This window comes from Triticum dicoccoides, chromosome 3B (assembly GCF_002162155.2).
Source record: "Triticum dicoccoides isolate Atlit2015 ecotype Zavitan chromosome 3B, WEW_v2.0, whole genome shotgun sequence".
In the NCBI taxonomy this organism is placed as follows: Eukaryota; Viridiplantae; Streptophyta; class Magnoliopsida; order Poales; family Poaceae; genus Triticum; species Triticum dicoccoides.
Window position 1 is genome coordinate 803,942,551 of NC_041385.1, and position 22,423 is coordinate 803,964,973.

Below are 22,423 nucleotides of genomic sequence, written 5' to 3' on the forward strand. Positions count from 1 at the left end.
CGTCTTACTCTTGGACATCTCAAGGTGATCATCGAAAGTGATGCTCAAGATGTTGTGTGAATGCTAAATGAGGCAAGTTTTTCAAGAGCAGACCTGGCATACATATGCTATGGGATTTAGGAGGTAAGCTCCAGTTTTCAATCTTTCTCCACTGTCCTAGAAGATGTATTTGGGTGCATTATACCCCTGCTTTTCTTCTAGGATGTATTCGCACACACTGTAATCCTCCTGAGTAATTCAATATAACCTGTTGTTGCAAAAAGACACAAAGTGTCCGGCCTACTCAAAGCATCCCTTTGTTGTCATTCAAGTGACGATCTTACGAAGAGGTACCCTTGGAATGCAGGGACACGTGACATGGCGCCAAGCGGGAACAGACCGCCACTCCTTGGGTCCCGTGGGAGCTTCGGTAGGAGGAGTGAAAGGAATCTCCTTTCACACCTAGCTCGACATCAGCCACGAAGTCTGGATCGACACCTCTAGGGTAGGAGGCGTCGACACCTGTGCCTCCAGCAAGTCTCGCTGGATTGGGGGAGACACAACTTCGTGACCACTGATGGCCGCCACCGAGCACGTTCACATGACACCATATCCGCGGTCTTTGACGCCAATCTTCCTGACGGACTCACGTCTCGACCACCGTACCCACATTTGTTTTTGTTTTCAGCAGTGAAAAAAAAGAGCACATTTGTTTTCACCGCTCGATCAATCAATAATAAAAAAAGGAAAGACACGGCAATGGCTCCCAACTCAGAAAAAGGAAGGCGCCGCCGCCAACCCGATCCGGATCCAGCCCCAGCCCCAACCCCACCTTCGCAAAGCCGTGTCCGCCCGCCGCCACCGCCTCCGCCCCGGCTATAAAGCTCTGCCCTTTGGCCGGCCCGCTCCTCCTCTCTTCGCCCGGGCCGCGCCTCTCGCCTCCTTCATCCGTCCTCGCTTCGTCCCCGTGGTGGTCTCCGTGCCGGCCTCCCATTCCAAATCCATCCGCCCTGCTCCCTCTCCGCCTGCGGGGCCGCGCCGCTCCCCGAGGACGCGGGCAGGCGCCCGGGGCTCGGCCAAGAAGCGGGCGACCGGCGGCGGGGGCACCGATGTCGTGTGCCAGCTGCGCGCGCTCGTTGCCGCGCGGTGCCAGGCGGGCGGTGGTGCTCGTCCACGTGCACCTGCCAGTCGCCGCCTGGTCCGGGCGGCAGTTCACGCGGTCGCACTCCTCCGCCGTCACCGCTCTGTTCAAGATCGTCTTCCTCGGATCGACCCGCCCTTCCGAGGCAATGTGTAGGGCCTCTCCTCCTCGCGCGTCTGGTGAGGCGATTCGTCCTCGATTCATGCCTCGCCTCTGATTCCATGTTGCTCCTCATCGCTCGATTCTTCCGTTTAGAGTAGAAGAATCGCGTCTGATTTTGTTTCATTCAGTTTTGCTCGTCCTCGATTCCTCTGTTTTCAAGAAGCGCGTCTGATTTGATTGGTTATGCTCGTCTTTGATTCGACCGTTTAGGCTCGTCCTCGCCGTCGCCCGTTTAGAAGCGCTTCTGATGTGATTTTGCTCGTCCTCACCGTCACCCTGATGCTATCGTGTGTTCTTGGGGGTCTTTGTCCCTGCGTCTCTGGTTCACCGTCCTGTTTGCAAGCTAACTTGTTCGTGCGCTTCTGTTATCTGACGATCTTGCATTTCGTGTTAGCGATGGAGCGATGGTTCTTGCGTTTCTGTTTGAGAAACTTGTGATGATCCTGCCCGTGTTGTCCGTAGGTTATTTTCATATCTCAAACGCATGTGCCCTTGTTATACTCTGGTTGCCCTCTGTCGATTCTTGTTCTACCGACAGGCGTGTGTGCTCCCATCCTAGATGCAGAGAGTCCTGTTCTTGTCTGTTACGGTTGTTCTGATGTTGTTCTTTTCAATTGCTTATTGTTATCATGCTTTGCTTATGTTCCCATATGGCACAATTGTTTGATTGATTGCCCTGAGATGGATTGTTGTTTGTTGTTTGACTGATTGCCCTGAGATGGATTGTTGTTTTTTGCTTGACTGATTGCCCTGAGATGGATTGCTGTTTGTTGCTTGACTGATTGCCTTGAAATGGATTGTTGTTTGTTGCTTGATTGATTGCCTTGAGATGGATTGTGGATTGTTGTTTGAATGATTGCCTTGAGATGGATTGTTGATTGTTGTTTGTTGCTGTTTGTTGCCTTGAGATGGTAGATGTGTATATGGCACAATTGATTCCTGTTTGTTCATGGTTATTACAATTGATTGATTGATTGATGGTTGTTTGTCGATTGGTATCTAACTTTGGTATTGCCAGTTCCTGATCATATGTAACAGACCTAGCACTATTCTTTTTTCTGAACTTTTTTGTGATTATGTCTTATGTCGATATCATATTCTCCTTTTGGTATTACTGTTGTCCAGTCCTTGGAATAATGCTTTTCTAAGTATTTAAGGTACAAACATGTTGATCTGGACATATCTCATTTGCTCTTTATTGTGTTGCTAAGGACACTGATGGGTTGTATAGTGCAGGTATATTTACATTCTTTACATTTTGTGATGCTGATGCCTGTAGTCCCAAAGTGTTTATTTACCCAAATTTTGCTACTGGAACTTTTGGTTTTAGATATTGGCACCTGATATTTGCATGGATGTTTTCATGATGCCTAATTTGATTCATTATCGTTGTTCTGATGGTGTGCTTCTGGTTTAACTGAAGCCGTGGATCGCTCATCAACCTGGTATGTGTTTCGATGATAATCCCTCTCGAATTTTACTCGTTCCTATATTTTACACAATGTTTATCTCATGGCTGGTAATGGTAACCTTATGAATGCATAGCCCACATTTTAGCTAGTTATATATAGTAATGCCATACTTGCTTGGATGATGTTTGGTATATGCAAGTGTGGTGGGCTCACATATTGTGTCGCTATCTACCTACGAGCTGAGCTCTTTCTGGGTAGGACAGAGGTACAATATTTACATCCATGGCAGAACCTGAACTCATCAAAGGTCCTTGCCCTCAAGAGGTTTGGCACTGCACTCCTGACTTTGCTCGAGAAAAATAACCTTTTGCACATTTATATTTATATTTATGATTATGATATTTTTTTCTACAGGAAGATGACAAAATTATTGATCTTGTAAGCAAGTATGGACCAACAAAATGGTCTCATTGCAAGGACCTGCAGAAGGACCCTCCCACCTCATGCAGCGCAGGTGATTTCCCCTCTGCCCTGTTTGATTCCGTCCAGATCTTGCCCTGAATTGTATTGCGTCTGGATGAGCTCGCCGTTGGCATGGTCTAGTTGTTAACTGTTGTTACTGGTCATGGGGGTTAGGTTGTCGATTATTTAGTTGTATTGTCACAGTGCTTTTAGGTTGGCTGGGTTGATTGGTGGTGAATACTGCTTATGAATTGTACATGGATTACTAATATGATTGACTCATGTCAAGTGTGTGATGTATCTTCTGAGCAGGTCACTAAAAAAACCCTTGGATTTTGTTCTGTTAGGTTATGAAGTATGCCAACCTTATTACCGTTTACAGTAAGTACCACATGGGCAGAACATGCACCACCCTGTAGCACTATATGCTATCTTAACTGCTGTAGCCAAAAGAAATTAAAATTGCCAAGGACTTCACATTTTATATGGACAGTTAGGCATGACTAGCACTATTTAAGAAACATAAACAGTACCAATCTAATCTGTTAGGCATGGTCTAGACTATTTAAGAAACATAAACAATACCAACCAAATCAACAGGGAGAAATTCTGAGAGTGAACTACTCCCTCCATCCGAAAATAAGTGTCTCAAGGTTAGCACAATTTTGTACTAAAGCTAGTACAAAGTTAAGACACTTATTTTGGGACGGAGGAAGTGTGTTTTAGGAGGTGAGGTGCCAATGGTCACCTGTCTTCCTTAGTCTATTAATGCATACTGGAATAAATATAATTACTTAAGCAACTTTATCTTTGGTAGTGTTGTTTAAATCTGGTTTGAGAAACACGAACAGTACTAGCCTGATCAATAGAGAGATTTGTCAAAAGTGGCCTCTGTTTTAGTAGGTTGTAATGGTCACCTGTTTTCCTTGGTCTATCAATGCATACATGAAGAAATATAATTACTGAAGCAACTTTAGCATTGTTAATGTTGTGTAAACCTCATGTTCTGTGTTTTTGTGGAAAATAAGTGGCTTCAGTGGATGTCCTGGGTGACTTGATGTTTTTTAATACAGCAGTTGGTTCCACTAACCTCTTGAAATTAAGATCAATGAACTTTGAATTATTCTAATTATTGTACTGGACGTGTATATGATGGATAACCCTGATAATATAATTTCATGCCTAATTCTGAACTTGTTCACACATAACTAAAGCTGGCTAATGTTTGATCTCGTAGCAAATATGACTTTTTTCTTGCTCATACTTGACTGGCTTCATACATATGCTTGTCTGACTGTTGTGTAATACTGTATTACTTTCCTTTTATTCGGGCATGTTCCACTTGCAGGCCACTATCATGTTCCACTGGCAGGCCACTATCATGGGACCCTCAGACAGCCCGTTTACTGGTGGTCTATTTTTGGTGAACATCCATTTCCCACTGGATTATCCCTTCAAGCCCCCAAAGGTAATCTCCGGTATACCGAGGTAACCTTTGGAAAAAAGAGTTCATATTAATTCTATGATATTGGAATTGCTGTTACACAAATGTCTTGGGGGTCCTCAAACAATTAGTTTGCTGCTGCTTGCTATCTTATCTATTTTTTCTGACATTCAGACATGAACATATTTCAGGTCTCTTTCATCAACAGCAACGACAGCATTTGCCTTGAGATGGCTAGCCTGAAATGACATGGAGCACGGCTTTGACCATATCAAAGGTAATGATCTGCATTCCTAGCTTAGTTGTTCCATTTTTGCTTAAAGCTTGTTGCTGATATAAGCTTGGTTCCTTCAGCAACTTAATCTCACAAAAATTCTTCATTTATATTTCTCTAACATTTACCCGTATCTGTTAACAGGTCCTCCTGTCAATCTGTTCGTTGCTGACGGACCCCAACCCCAGTGATCCTCTAGTGCCTGAGATTGCTCACATGTACAAGACTGATTGGGCCAAGTATGAGTCCATGGCACGCTCCTGGACACAGTAGTACGCCATGGCTGGATTTATAGGCAAGCAATGTCAAGAGAGGTATTCCTTTGATTTTATTTTATTTTTATGGTTTGCTGAAATGCATTTCCCCCCTCCATGCAAGACAAACGGTGTGATGTTTGCTAATTTCAAAACACACTGATTACTTCCATTTGTGCACTTCTATTTGTTCTTAGTTCTTCTCACCTATAGCTAAAGTCAAAGACGACAAACCGGGTGAATTATTGGAGTTGCAGGACGATAAATCATCCGTAAGTTTCTATGCTTTCAAATGGTCAGAGTTTGAATTTTGATCAGTTTTTCTGACTTGTTTTATACTGAATCCTTGATTCCTTGATAACTTCGATACACACACATGAATAATTACTTGTGCTGTTATGACCATAAACTGATTTCTGAGTATCTTTGACTCATATGATGCTTATTACATAACAGGTCATCTGAATCTTCATTTGTAAATATGACTGCTGGTGCTGCCGATGATGTAAGCTACTTTTCTTGCTTCAAGAATAATAGAAACATCATTGGCATCACACTCACATTTTAAGTTGCTCATGTCATTTCAGGCTAGCCATCGGCTTGGAACTGATGAGAGACAACCGTTGTTGCCAACTTGAAACATATATTGTTTTAGGTATGCATGGCTTATCTCTTCTCCTCTCGCGTCTGGTGAGGCAATTCGTCCTCGGTTCGTGCCTCTCCTCCTCTCACGTCTGGTGAGGCATTCATCCTCGATTCCCTCTCCTCTCTCCTCTGACTTTATGTTGCTCGTCCCTGCTGGATTCATCGTTTAGATTAGAAGAATCGCGTCTGATTTGTCATTTTGCTCGTTCTCAATTCGTCTGTCTTGAAGCGCGTCTGATTCAACTAATTTTGCTCGTCCTTGATTCGTCCGTGTAGATAGAAAATCGCGTCTGGTTTGATTTACTCGTCCTCCTCGTAACTTTAGAGTCGCTTGTGATATGATTTTGCTTGTCCTCGTTGTTGCCCTGATGCTCTCGCGTGTTCTTGGGGCCGTTTCGTCGGGGGTCTCCATCCCTGCGACTCTGGGAGGAAGCGGGCGAGCGAGCGAGCGGTCGGTCGGTCTGGTTTGCGGGCGAGCGACTCTGGGAGGAAGCGGGCGAGCGAGCGAGCGGTCGGTCGGTTTGGTTTGCAAGCTAAAGTCTGTTTGAGAAACTTCTGTTCCTGCGTTTCGTGTTCACGGTGGAGCGAGGTTCCTGCATTTACTTGTGCGTACGCTTCTGTTATCTGACGATCCTGCGTTTCGTGTTCGCGTCGGGGAGACGGTTGCAGGAACGATCGGTTCTGGTTTCGAAATTAGAGCGTTGTCAAGTCGGTTCCTCTGTTCCATCAGTTGTGTTGTTCGTCCGTTATTTTCAGATCTCAAACGCATGATCTTGATACTCTGGTTGCCCTCTACCGATTCTTGTTCTACTGGAAGGCGTGTGTGCTCCCATTCTAGATGCAGAGAATCTCGTTCTTGTCTGTTACGGTTGTTCTGATGCTGTTCTTTTCAATTGTTTATTGTTATCATGCTTTGCTTATCTTCCCATATGGCACGATTGATTGATTGTTGTTTGCTGTTTGATTGATTGATTGCCTTGAGATGGATTGTTGTTTGTTGTTTGATTGATTGCCTTGAGATGGACTGTTGCTTGTTGTTTGATTGATTGCCTTGAGATGGATTGTTGCTTGTTGTTTGATTGATTGCCTTGAGATGGATTGTTGTTTGTTGTTTGATTGATTGCCTTAAGATGGATTGTTTGTTGTTTGATGATTGATTGCCTTGAGAAGGTACAAACCATGTAGGCCGATTGTTTGTTGTTTGTTGCCTTGAGATATTACATGTTTATATGGCATGATTGGTTGATGTTTGTTCATGGTTATTACAATTGATTGATTGTTGTTTGTTGATTGGTATCCAACTTTGGTATTGGTAGTTGCTGATCATAGGTAACAGACCTAGCGCTATTCTATTTTCTGAACTTTTTTGTGATTATTATGCCTTCACATTGCACTGCTCCCAGATCCATATCGACATGCCCAAGCCGTCTAATGAGGACAAAGATGTAAGGAACTCCTCCCAAAAATCTCTCTTGCTCCTTGTATTAACTTGGCGACTTGATTTACATGTTAAATTATTATTTTCGTGGAACTGGAGCTCCTTGCTGTAACCCAAACAAACTATAATTACACCAACTGGGAGCAGCTTGCGTAATTATAGATTGTTTGGGTGCAGTAATGACTTTCTGAGCGTGCACCACTTTCAGGTTATGAAAAAAAATGGGGAAAAAAAGATTGACTTCCTCTCTGTTTCTTATACAAGGCATGCAGAAGATGTGCGGCAAGTAAGTAACTCATTATGTTGATATTTAGAGTGTACTACTTCACAGTGCCATCTTTCCCAACAGATTGAATTTTTTTGTATTGATATTTTGTTGAATAGTATCACATGTTTGTTTGCATTTCATACTTTGGAAACGTTGATAGTATTTTTCCTGCAATAGGCACAGGAGTTCCTCTCAAAGTTAGGTGATCTTAGCCAAACTCTGATTTTTGCCAAAATTGAGAATCTGGAGGTAATTAACATGTATTTTTCTCTATTGAGCTATTTTGTTTGTTCTTTAGGTGTTGTAATTTCAGAAACCGTTGTTACTCGTGTTGTGGACAGAACGACGGACAACCTAAGGCCTACTCATCTGGAGGCAACTGATGTGGCAAACGCGGTGCTGGACGGTTAGTTTTTGCCTCTTGCAGATATATTATACTTTGGTGATCCTGTACAGCTGCTCATTACTGCACCCAAACAAACTATAATTACACAAGTTGTAACATGAAATCACAATTGTTTTGTTCAGGTAGCGATGCCATTCTCCTTGGTGCTGAGACTCTCCGTGGGTTGTATCCAGTTGAGACTATTTCAACAGTAGGCAGAATTTGTGCTGAGGTGAACTTTCTTTTGGAGGTCTATGTTCTCTTGATAAACAAGGGCCTGTTGTGACGGCATTTGTTGATAGGTTCCCTTTTGTAGCTCAAATCAGACTTCAATACTAAAATGTTACAAATAAATACTTTCTTCCGAACAGCCCCTAGATGTGTTCTCAACAAGTATATCTTTGGCGCTCTAATGGAATCTAATAGAAATTCACTCCTTCCTGCCTTTCTTCATATTTGTGATACATTTTCATGAATTTTTTCACAGGCTGGGAAGGTCTTCAACCAGGATTTGTACTTCAAGAGAACCATGGAATACCCATGACCCACTTGGAGTCTATTGCTTCCTCTGCAGTGCGTATTTTGTTTCTTTTCATTTTCCAACCTTTTGTTAGTGTTTACAGGGGAACAATTTCTGTCTTTCCATTGATTGAATATCAGGCTGTGACACTTGGGTTTATAAGTCTGATGAAATAGTTCACTACCTATTTGCCAGGTGCGGGCTGCTATTAAAGTTAAGGCTTCGGTCATCATTTGCTTCACCTCATCTGGATGGGAGAAAAAGAGTATTTCTTCTTATAGGCGCTTCACCTCATCTTGTAGTTTAATAGAAATTGATTCATATATTATGCTGTATCGAGTATCTGTAGGCTAATTGCCAAGTACAGGCCCACCATGCCATTCCTCGTCTGAAAACAAATCAATTGAAGTGGAGCTTCACAAGCGCATTTGAAGTATGTGAACAACCTGTTTCCTTGTAACCTTTTTAGTGTGGTGTTCAACTAGACTCACTATAGAATCTTGCCTGATAAGAAACAATACTGCTTATGTTGGACCAAGACTTGTCTCTGGTGTTTGGCAGTGTGCCGCTGTTATAACACATATTTGTTGCATTATCTTCCTGTAGGCAAGACAATCACTCATAGTTAGAGGCCTCTTTCCCATGCTTGCTGATCCACGTCACCCGGTGAGTTAACCTGCCTTCCATCTGTTGGCTACATCAACCATTCTTTGGTGGTTCTTTTCAATTTTAGAATACATGAACCAGTATGTATAATATGAAAAATAGGAACTACCTATAAATATCAACGTCTTTGTTCTGAACATAAAGGGGATAATGGCAGTCGGTGTTAGTGCATATTCCCAATATGTGAAAAGTGGATGCTTTACAGACACCAGGCCAGTGAATTAATTCTGCATTTAGGGTTTTTGCTTGCATCATGTTGTACTTACAAATGGAATAAACACTAGACTGCAGTTCACTTTCAAACTGTTGGCAAGTCATCATAAGCTTGGTTAATCAGTACATTATTTCGAACTTGACTGGTGGCTTGTGTGTTTATTCTGTATAATATAAACGCAATACTTGAGCTTATAAGCTGGTGTGCACTAGTGAGGTTGATGTTTGGAGGTTTCATCTTGCATCCACCTTGAATTATTTGGTAGCTAGAATTACTTGATTTGGACCCAACAAGTAAGAAGTTTGGTTTGCCTGGTGATTTGTACTGACATTGTTTCTCTGCCCTGCAGGCTGAATCTACTAGCACTAGAAATAAATCAGTGTTGAAGGTTGCTCTTGACCACGGCAAAGCATCCGGTGTGATCAAGTCACATGGCTTACCTTAGCCAGAATTTCTATAAGAATGTTGCTCATGTTACATGCCTTGCTTTCTCTAGTAAGTAGAACAAGAATACATTAACATTTCTTTTATGTCCGTATGCATACACTCATAATATTTGAATTACAAACCAAATTATAAATAAATAAGCATGTGTCTCTGTGCCTACAAACTTGTGGGTATTGATGAAGACACTTAATCAGCCTCTAACTAGCTTCCTATTTTCAGGAACGAAGATCTGGATCACCCTCGCCCCTTGTGAGAAATCAGTTTACTCATTCAAGTTCTGGAAATTCTTTATAGCTTTTCGATTTACTTCGGTCTTGCATGTATTAGCTTTCTATTTGTGCCCCTATCTATGTATGTTTCTTGTGTGCAAGTGCTCCATTCTATGTGTGTGACTATGTGTGGCTTGACTGTGTGTCTGTGTGTGTGTGTGTGTGGTTTGACTATGTTTGACTATGTGTGGTGTGTGACTGTGTGTGATTTGACTGTGTGTGTGCTTGACTCTCTGTTTGTGTGACTCTGTGTGTGCTTGACTCTGTGTGTGTGTGATTGTTGCATTTGTTTGATGGTGTGGCCTGTATGCTTGAATGATGATTGGTGTGGTTTAACACTGCCTTTGCCGGTCCCAAGCCCGGATGTGAAAATAGGGAGGGAGCTGCATTTACCTCCTTTGTATTTTATATGTATTCACTTCTGAATTTTGTGGCTGATGGCATTCTAGTTTACCTAGATGGTTAGCTTGTTAATAACTCCCTCCGTCCGGAAATACTTGTCATCAAAATGGATAAAAGGGGATGTATGTAGACGTATTACATCTCTTTTTGTCCATTTTGATGACAAGTATTTTTGGACGGAGGGAGTAGTTTTGTGCATGCAAGACTTGAAATCTAGCTGATGTAGTGTTTAGTTTTTGTGCATGCTAATGGTTTTGTTGTGCACCTTTTTAAAGATGTGGCCCGTTTCCCCCTCTATTTTCCTCTTTTGGATGTTAGCTAGCATTTGCTGTGTTTCTGTATTGATTGTCTGTTGTAAGATATTGTTAGCATATATAGTTCAGAGATAAATGTCTTTGTTTGCAGCAGTACATTTTATTCATTCCAATGGTGATTTTACAACTGGTTTTTGTGTGTTGGAACTCTTGCGGAAGTTCTCTACCCCAGTACCAACGTATATCTATTTCTGTGTCATTTTGATCATTGAAGCCAGTGGTATATTTTATTTGAGATGAGTGATGTGATTACATTGTACCGGACAGGTGACTGCAGTAGACCCACAACAGCAATTATCTAGTTACTTTAACAGGGCTTTTGAACAATCAGGTAGTTCACAGCAATTATCTAGTTTTACTTATATTCGGGAATGGAGCTTCTTCACTTCCTAGATGCAGTAGGTTGTCCATGTTGTGTGTGTTCAATTTTTGTGATTCACATATATTTTCATTTCAGCAGGCTGTCCATGTTGTGTGTTCCGTATGGATTAGACGCCGTCAACTACTTTGTCTTCAATGTCGCGGCTCCTTGTTGGGTCTTAGTACTTCTTATGTGTGTTCAATTTTTAATCCCCATTACGCGTGATGCCCTTTGTTTCTGTGTAATTTGAACCTCTGGTTGTGCTCTTGTGACTTGTGAGCGGTGTCTCTGCTCTTGTGGACACACATGATTTGAACTGTGATTCTGCTAGTGAGGCAAGCATGATTTCGCGATGTTTCCATGTGATTTTGAACTATGTCTGTGTTATGATCTTGTGAAAACGTTGCTGAATATTTATTGCCAATCATGTGTCATGCCAATACTGCCTTTGGTTGATTGTGTGGCTTGTTGCTTAGCTGAATGACTGGTTGTAGTGTTTGCTAATTTTTTTGTGTTTAGTAGTTTTGTAGTTTAACACTGCCTTTGCCGGTCCCAAGCCCGGATGAGAAAATGTGGAGGGGACTGCAGTTAGCTCCTCTGTTTAGAACTTTCACGGTCTCCAAATATTTTTCAATGAATAGTAGTGAATGAAGTGAGTAGAAATCACACAATGTGGTGGCAAGCTTTGGAATGCATCCTTTTTGATAAAAAGGTTTAAAAAAATAAAAAAACTCAAAATTAAAATATTCTAAAAAATAAAAGTCTAAAAAATATAAAAGATTTAAAAAAATAGAATACTAAAAAAATAACAAACTCAAAATTATAGAAGATTCAAAATAATAGAAAGAGTTAAAACAATAAATAGACTCAAAATAGTAAATGACTCAAAATTATAGAAAGACTCAAAAACAAGAAAAGACTACAAAGTATAAAAGATTCAGAATAATAAAATACTTAAAAAATAAAAAAGAGGAAAAATAAATAACTCAAAAAACACTAAATAAACTCAAAATAATGGAAAGACTCAAAATTATAACAGTTTCAAAAAAAATAAAAGACTCAAAAACATTAAAAAGAGTCAAAATTATATAAATACTTAAAAACAATAAACAAACTTAAAGTAAAAAAACACTCAGAAAACAATAAAAATACTCTAGATTATAAAAGACTCAAAATTATTTATGGTGTACTAGGAATTACCATGGCAGCACTAAATTAATTACCTACGATGTTGATAGAAATACAACACAAGCATTAGATTGTGCCTGGTCAATACAAATGGGCCAATTTGTGGTATGTTAGAAAAAAGGCAACACCAACACTAACTAAATGGGTCAGTTTGTGGTGACATGCCAAATATGCAAAATGCCACCAGTATTTGAAAAACCAATATTGTGGTAGCGTTGGTTGGAAATGGTGTGCCACCAACTAAAGTTGTGGCTACCCATTTCTCTACTAGTGAGTGCATGTTCCTGTGGTAGCTCTAGGATTGCCAAATTTTCTTGGATAGTTCGTAATGAATTTGTCGGATCAACATGTTCGCCCTCATGGGTCCATCTATTTCGGGAATGCCAAATAGACCACATGTTCAACACTATCTCTGCTCTATCACCATCGGAGAACATTGGGGCGCAGTAAGCGGGTGAAGTCGTGGTAGGCAAACCACTTCTGAGCTTCATCCCAAAAGCGTTTGGCGTGTGAACAGTGAATCGGTGCATATATGCATCAGATGCTCGTCCATTGCCAAACAAAGCTTGCATTGACATCTATCGTGAATATGTCATCTATGCAATGAGCATTCATTTGGTAGAATTTCTTTAGTCACTCTCCACTAGAAACACTCTGATTTTTGGCACCACCTTTAGTTTCCACCCGACATTACATAACTGTTCATCTATCGTCGAGGTACCTGTAGTTGTCCCTTCCTCCATAGCATTCACTCCTTTTGAGTCATTAGAGCCAGGTATAATGACTTTATAGTGTAGACACCCGACTTCTCAAAAGCCCACCCCCCCACCTTGCCATATTGGAATATTGAAAATTACCATCACATCTAGTGGCAGGCATAGAGGAAGTATGTCGACCCGAGGGAGTGGGGGGGATGAATGGGAGATTTAAAATTTCGTCCGGGAAACTTCAAATCTCATAGTACACATCAGTGGTAAAGGACTAAGTTGATACACGACTACTATAGGAAACTACCAAAGCAATGCAAGAGCGACTATTGAACGTAATCCACATGATCAAAAGTTAATCGAGGATAAACAAATGAAGATAAAGTAGGGTTAATATGAAACCAGTGATGGTCGATGGCGACAGAAAATTTGGTAGACCAGTTCACTCTTCTACAAAAGAGACACATCCGGTTAGAGGGACTTGTGATTGAACAAAGAAGATAAACTCTCTTCGTCCTATTCTCCTCAATAACAAGTTTGTGAAGTTGTGTCGATCACTCATGGTAGATTCTTGAGGCGATCTCCGAACCTTCATAGACTTTGTCTTCATGAACCACAATTACTCTTGATCACTAAAGAACTTGACACCTAGCCATCTAAAGAGTTGGCAGCTCTCAAGAGTAACAGGTGGAGCTTATTAAACTTAGATATCTATGATGCTAAACCACTATCTAGTTTTTTGGCTCTGGGTTTTCTCTTGGTGGATTTTAAGCTCAAATCTCTTGGAGAGGGGTGCTCTAACAAACTGTCAAATTACACGGAGCAGCTAGTGATTCATGTTGGAGTGGGTGGCTATTTATAGTTGTGGCCTTCCTGAGGGGGAAAATACAATTTTGGACATGACAACTAGCCAATGACCAAGCGGCACGTTTCCAACGGTCGTATTTCAGACGCACCCAACAACTTTACTTGAGGAACAAGTAAGCTAACTCCTCGGTCTGAAGTGAATCTCTCATAGCCCAGAAGAACGACGTCTCTTCTCTGGCTGACGAGTACTTACTCAGAACACAAATAGATTTCTCTCAACATCTCATAGGTTAGCATTAGAGAAACAAAAAATTTGAACACTATACCCCTCTTAATCGTATGGTGGTCCTATGACTCAAGAAAGAGAAAAAAGAACTATGAAAGAAAATACTACGTCCTTTCTCCATCTTCATTCTTCTCGACTGTAGTCAAAACACTTGGACCAGGTACCGAAGTATATATATGACGTAAGTTGTATGCATTCGGTGCCCTCAAGTAAAGATAACCCTTACCCCTAACCCCTGGATGGGCGAAAGATGGAGACAATACTACCGTTGAAGCGCCAGAGTGACTATCCGGTCATCCCTTGCTTTCTCAAAGTGAGTAGGAAATTATTGCTTCGTGTCAGCAATATTTGGGGGTCAACTTCGTCACGCATAATCTTCGATGATAATATTTACTTCAGCACATGAGTTTGTTCGAATCTCCTATCGACTCTAGTGACCTATAATCTCTATCTGCACTTGCCAACACATTAGTTCGTCACTGTTTCTGTCAACAATCTCCAAAATATAAGGAGCCAAATTATTGTTGGGGAATGTAGTAATAATTCAAAATTTTCCGACGTGTCACCAAGATCAATCTAGGAGATACTAGCAGAGAGAGAGAGAGAGAGGGAGGGAGGGAGAGAGAGAGGGAGTGCATCATCATACCCTTAAAGATCACTAAGCGGAAGCGTTACAAGAACGCAGTTGATGGAGTCGTACTCGCGGCGATTCAAATCGCGGAAGATCCGATCTAGCACCGAATGGACGGCGCCTCCGCGTTCAACACACGTACAGACCGGGGACGTCTCCTCCTTCTTGATCCAGCAAGGGGAGAGGAGAAGTTGAGGGAGAGCTCCGGCAGCATGATGGCATGGTGGTGGAGTTTGTGGATTTTCTGCAGGGCTTCGCCAAGCTCTACGGAGGAGGAGGAAGTGTTGGAGGAGGCAGGAGCTGCGCCAGGGAAGGGGTGCTGCAGACCTCCCACCCTCCCTCTATTTATAGGGTGAAGGGGAGAGGGGGCCGGCCCCTCTAGATCCCATCTAGAGGGGGGCGGCGGCCAGGAGAAAACCCTGGATGGGTTTGGGCGCCCCCACCCCTAGTAAACTTGCCCCCCAAGCCGGGAGGGGCGGCTGCCCTAGGGGTGGCGCCCCCACCTCTCCAGGTTATGTGAGATGGGGTGGGAGGGGTGCAATGCCCCTTAGTGGGCTGATGTGCCCCCTCCCCTTGACCCATAAGGCCCCCCAACGCTTGTCGGGGCCTCCGAAACCCCTTTCGGACACGCTCGTCATCACTCGGTACCCCGGAAATATTCCGGACTCCAATACCCTTCGTCCAATATATCGATCTTCACCTCCGGACCATTTCGGAGTTCCTCATCACGTCCAAGATCTCATCCGGGACTCCGAACAACCTTCGGTAACCACATACTATTTCCCATAACAACTCTAGCATCACCGAACCTTAAGTGTGTAGACCCTACGGGTTCGGAAACCATGCAGACATGACCAAGATACTTCTTCGGTCAATAATCAATAGCGGGATCTGGATACCCATATTGGCTCCCACATGTTCCACGATGATCTCATCGAATGAACCACTATGTCGGGGATTCAATCAATCCCGTACGCAAATCCCTTTGTCTATCAGTATGTTACTTGCCCGAGATTCGATCGTCGGTATCCCCATACCTTGTTCAATCTTGTTTCCGGCAAGTCTCTTTACTCGTTCCGTAATGCATGATTCTGTGACTAACTCCTTAGTCACATTGAGCTCATTATGATGATGCATTACCGAGTGGGCCCAGAGATACCTCTCCGTCATACGGAGTGACAAATCCCACTCTCGGTTTGTGCCAACCTAACAAACACTTTCGAAGATACCTGTACTGCACCTTTATAGCCACCCAGTTACGTTGTGACGTTTGGTACACCCAAAGCATTCCTACGGTATCTGGTATAAGGAAATGATACTTGACATTAGAAAAGCTCTTAGCAAACGAACTACACGATCTTGTGCTATGCTTAGGATTGGGTCTTGTCCATCACATCATTCTCCTAATGATCTGATCCCGTTATCAATGACATCCAATGTCCATGGTCAGGGAACCATAACCATCTATTGATCAACGAGCTAGTCAACTAGAGGCTCACTAGGGACATGTTGTGGTCTATGTATTCACACATGTATTACGGTTTCCCGTTAATACAATTATAGCATGAACAATACACAATTATCATGAACAAGGAAATATAATAATAACCATTTTATTATTGCATCTAGGGCATATTTCCAACAGTCTCCCACTTGCACTAGAGTAAATAATCTAGTTCATATCACTATGTGATTGTAATGAATCCAACGCCCATGGGGTTTAATCATATCTGGCTTGTGAGAGAAGTTATTAGTCAACGCTCTGAACCTTTCAGATCTGTGTGTGTTTACAAATCTCTATGTCATCTTGTAGATGCAGCTACCACGTGCTATTTCAAGCTATTCCAAATAACTGTTCTAATATATGAATCTAGTGTACTACTCATAGTCATCCAGATTAGTATCAAAGTTTGCATCGACATAAACCTTTACGACGAACTCTTTTACCACCTCCATAATCGAGAAAATTCATTAGTCCACTAGTTACTAAGGATAAATTTGACCGATGTCCTGTGATCCATTCCTGGATCACTCTTGTACCCCTTGACTGACTCATGGCAAGGCACACTTCAGGTGCAGTACACAACATAACATACTGTAGAGCCTACATATAAAGCATAGGGGACGACCTTCGTCCTTTCTCTCTCTTCTGTCGTGGTCAGGTCTTGAGTCTTACTCAATACTCACACCTTATAACACAACCAAGAACTCCTTCTTTGCCGATCTATTTTGAACTCCTTCAAAATCTTGTCACAGTATGTATTCATTTGAAAGTACTATCAAGCGTTTTTGATCTATCCTTATAGATCTTGATGCTCAATGTTCAAGTAGCTTAATCCAGGTTTTTCATTGAAAAATACCTTTTGAACAACCCTATATGCTTTCCAGAAATTCTACATCATTTCCGATCAACAATATGTCAACAACATATACTCATCAGAAAGTTTGTAGTGCTCCCACTCACTTCTTTGGAAATACAAGTTTCTCATAAACTTTGTATATACCCAAAATCTTTGATCATCTCATCAAAGCGTATATTCCAACTCCGAGATGCTTACTCCAGTCCTTAGAAGGATCGCTGGAGCTTTGCATACTTGTTAGCATCTTTTAGGATTGACAAAACCTTCTGGTTGCATCACATACAACCTTTCCTCAAGAAAATCGTCGAGGAAACAATGTTTTGACATCCTATCTGCAAGATTTCATAAATAATGCAGTAACTGCTGATATAATTCCAACAGACTCTTAGGATCGCTACGAGTGAGAAAGTCTCATCGTAGTCAACTCCTTGAACTTGTCGAAAAACATCTTAGCGACAAGTCGAGCTTTCTTAATGGTGACACTTACCATCATTGTCCGTCTTCCTTTTAAAATCCATCTGTACCCAACAGCCTTACGACCATCAAGTAGTTCTTCCAAAGTCTACACTTTGGTTTTTAGACATGGATCCTCTCTCGGATTTTATGGCCTCGAGCCATTTGTCGGAATTAGGGCCCACCATCGCTTCTCCATAGCTCGTAGGTTCATTGTTGTCTAGCAACATGACCTCCAAGATTGGATTACCAGTTCACTCTGAAGTAGTATGCATCCTTGTCGACCTACAAGGATTGGTAGTGACTTGATCCGAAGTTTCGTGATCACTATCATCAGCTTCCACTTCAATTGGTATAGGCGCTATAGGAACGACTTCCTACGCCCTGCTACACACTGGTTGAAGTGATGGTTCAGTAACCTCATCAAGTCTCCACCATCCTCCCACTCAATTCTTTCGAGAGAAACTATTCCTTGAGAAAGGACCCATTTCTAGAAACAGTCACTTTTGCTTCCAGATCTAAATTAGGAGGTATACACAACTATTTTGGGTGTCATATGAAGATGCATTTATCCGCTTTGGGTTCGAGCTTATCAGGCTAAAACATTTTCACATAAGCGTCACAGCCCCAAACTTTTAAGAAACGGCAGCTTAGGTTTCTCTAAACCATAGTTCAAACGCTGTCATCTCAACGGAATTATGTGGTGCCCTATTTAAAGTGAATACGGTTGTCTCTAATGCCTAACCCATAAACGATAGTGGTAATTTGATAAGAGACATCATGGTATGCACCACATCCAGTAGGGTGCAGCTATTATGTTCGGACACACCATCACACTATGGTGTTCCGGGTGGTATCAGTTGTGAAACAATTTCCATAATGTCTTAATTGTGTACCAAACACGTAATTCAGATATTCTTCTCTATGATCATATCATAGACATTTTATCCTCTTGTCACGACGATCTTCAACTTCACTCTGAAATTACTTGAACCTTTCAATAAGTCAGACTTGTGTTTCATCAAGTAAATATACTAAGAATCTACTCAAATCATGTGTGAAGTAAGAGCATAACGATATTCACTGTGTGCCTCAGCACTCATTGGATTGCACAATTTCCCATAACAACTCTAGCGTCACCGAACCTTAAGTGTGTAGACCCTACGGGTTCGGAAACCATGCAGACATGACCAAGATACTTCTCCGGTCAATAATCAATAGCGGGATCTGGATACCCATATTGGCTCCCACATGTTCCACGATGATCTCATTGGATGAACCACTATGTCGGGGATTCAATCAATCCCGTACGCAATTCCCTTTGTCTATCAGTATGTTACTTGCCCGAGATTCGATCGTCGGTATCCCCATACCTTGTTCAATCTTGTTTCCGGCAAGTCTCTTTACTCGTTCTGTAATGCATGATCCCGTGACTAACTCCTTAGTCACATTGAGCTCATTATGATGATGCATTACCGAGTGGGCCCAGAGATACCTCTCCGTCATAAGGAGTGATAAATCCCACTCTCCGTTTGTGCCAACCTAACAAACACTTTCGGAGATACCTGTAGTGCACCTTTATAGCCACCCAGTTATGTTGTGACGTTTGGTACACCCAAAGCATTCCTACGGTATCCGGTATAAGGAAATGATACTTGACATTAGAAAAGCTCTTAGCAAACGAACTACACAATCTTGTGCTATGCTTAGGATTGGGTCTTGTCCATCACATCATTCTCCTAATGATGTGATCTCGTTATCAATGACATCCAATGTCCATGGTCAGGAAACCATAACCATCTATTGATCAACGAGCTAGTCAACTAGAGGCTCACTAGGGACATGTTGTGGTCTATGTATTCACACATGTATTATGGTTTCCAGTTAATACAATTATAGCATGAACAATAGAAAATTATCATGAACAAGGAAATATAATAATAACCATTTTATTATTGCCTCTAGGGCATATTTCCAACAGTCTCCCACTTGCACTAGAGTCAATAATCTAGTTCACATCAGTATGTGATTGTAATGAATCCAACACCCATGGGGTTTGATCATATCTCGCTTGTGAGAGAATTTATTAGTCAACGCGTCTGAACCTTTCAGATCCGTGTGTGTTTACAAATCTCTATGTCATCTTGTAGATGCAGCTACCACGCGCTATTTCGAGCTATTCCAAATAACTGTTCTAATATATGAATCTAGTGTACTACTCATAGTCATCCAGATTAGTATCAAAGTTTGCATCGACGCAAACCTTTACGACGAACTCTTTTACCACATCCATAATCGAGAAAATTCCTTAGTCCACTAGTTACTAAGGATAACTTTGACCGTTGTCCTGTGATCCATTCCTGGATCACTCTTGTACCCCTTGACTGACTCATGGCAAGGGACACTTCAGGTGCAGTACACAACATAGCATACTGTAGAGCCTACATCTAAAGCATAGGGGACGACCTTCGTCCTTTCTCTCTCTTCTATCGTCGTCAGGTCTTGAGTCTTACTCAATACTCACACCTTATAACACAGCCAAGAACTCCTTCTTTGCCGATCTATTTTGAACTCCTTCAAAATCTTGTCACGGTATGTATTCATTTGAAAGTACTATTAAGCGTTTTTGATCTATCCTTATAGATCTTGATGCTCAATGTTCAAGTAGCTTAATCCAAGTTTTTCATTGAAAAACACCTTTCAAACAACCCTATATGCTTTCCAGAAATTCTACATCATTTCCGATCAACAATATGTCAACAACATATACTCATCAGAAATTCTGTAGTGCTCCCACTCACTTCTTTGGAAATTCAAGTTTCTCATAAACTTTGTATAAACCCAAAATCTTTGATCATCTCATCAAAGCGTATATTCCAACTTCGAGATGCTTACTCCAGTCCTTAGAAGGATCGCTGGAGCATTGCATACTTGTTAGCATCTTTTAGGATTGACAAAACCTTCTGGTTGTATCACACACAACCTTTCCTCAAGAAAATCGTCGAGGAAACAATATTTTGACATCCTATCTGCAAGATTTCATAAATAATGCAGTAACTGCTAATATAATTCCAACAGACTCTTAGCATCGCTACGAGTGAGAAAGTCTCATCGTAGTCAACTCCTTGAACTTGTCAGAAAACATCTTAGCGACAAGTCGAGCTTTCTTAATGGTGACACTTACCATCATTGTCCATCTTCCTTTTAAAATCCATCTGTACCCAACAGCCTTACCACCATCAAGTAGTTCTTCCAAAGTCTACACTTTGGTTTTTAGACATGGATCCTCTCTCGGATTTTATGGCCTCGAGCCATTTGTCGGAATTAGGGCCCACCATCGCTTCTCCATAGCTCGTAGGTTCATTGTTGTCTAGCAACATGACCTCCAAGATAGGATTACCATACCACTCTGAAGTAGTATCCATCCTTGTCGACCTACAAGGATTGGTAGTGACTTGATCCAAAGTTTCGTGATCACTATCATCAGCTTCCACTTCAATTGGTGTAGGCGCTACATGAACGGCGTCCTATGCCCTGCTACACACTGGTTGAAGTGATGGTTCAGTAAACTCATCAAGTCTCCACCATCCTCCCACTCAGTTCTTTCGAGAGAAACTATTCCTCGAGAAAGGACCCATTTCTAGAAACAGTCACTTTTGCTTCTGGATCTGAATTAGGAGGTATACACAACTATTTTGGGTGTCGTATGAAGATGCATTTATCCGCTTTGGGTTCGAGCTTATCAGGCTAAAACATTTTCACATAAGCGTCGCAGCCCCAAACTTTTAAGAAACGACAGCTTAGGTTTCTCTAAACCATAGTTCATACGCTGTCATCTCAACGGAATTATGTGGTGCCCTATTTAATATGAATGCGGTTGTCTCTAATGCCTAACCCATAAACGATAGTGGTAATTTGATAAGAGACATCATGGTTTGCACCACATCTAGTAGGGTGCAGCTATGATGTTCGGACACACCATCACACTATGGTGTTCCAGGCGGTATCAGTTGTGAAACAATTTCCATAATTTCTTAATTGTGTACCAAACACGTAACTCAGATATTCATCTCTATGATCATATCATAGACATTTTATCCTCTTGTCACGACGATCTTCAACTTCACTCTGAAATTACTTGTACCTTTCAATAAGTCAGACTTGTGTTTCATCAAGTAAATATACTTAGAATCTACTCAAATCATGTGTGAAGTAAGAGCATAACGATATTCACTGCGTGCCTCAGCACTCATTGGATTGCACACATCAAATGTATTACTTCCAACAATTTGCTCTCTTGTTCCATCTCACTGAAAACGAGGCCTTTCAGTCATCTTGCCCATGTGGTATGATTTGCATGTCTCAACTGATTCAAAATCAAGTGAGTCCAAACGATCCATCTGCATGGAGTTTCTTCATGCGTATATACCAATAGTCATGGTTCGCATGTCTCAATCTATAAAAAACGAGTGGGTCCAAAGATCCATCAACATGGAGCTTCTTTATGCGTTTTATACCAATGTGACTCAAATGGCAGTGGCACAAGTATGTGGTACTATCATTACTATCTTATATCTTTTGGCATGAACATGTGTATCACTATGATCAAGATTCAATAAACCATTCATTTTAGGTGCAAGACCATTGAAGGTATTATTCAAATAAATAGAGTAACTATTATTCTCCTTAAATGAATAACCGTATTGCGATAAACATAATCCAATCATGTCTATGCTCAACACAAACACCAAATAACAATATTTAGGTTTAACACCAATCCCGATGGTAGAGGGAGCATGCGATGTTTGATCACATCAACCTTGGAAACACTTCCAAGACATATCGTCATCTCACCTTTTGCTAGTCTCCGTTTATTCCGTAGTTTTTTATTTCGAGTTACTAACACTTAGCAATCGAACCGGTATCTAATACCC

General features: G+C 41.6%; 1 pseudogene; it reads left to right on the forward strand.

Annotated features, from left to right (window-relative positions):
* Window positions 1–1,088: 1,088 nt before the first annotated feature.
* LOC119280098 lies at window positions 1,089–9,712 on the forward strand (annotated as a pseudogene).
* Window positions 9,713–22,423: the final 12,711 nt, after the last annotated feature.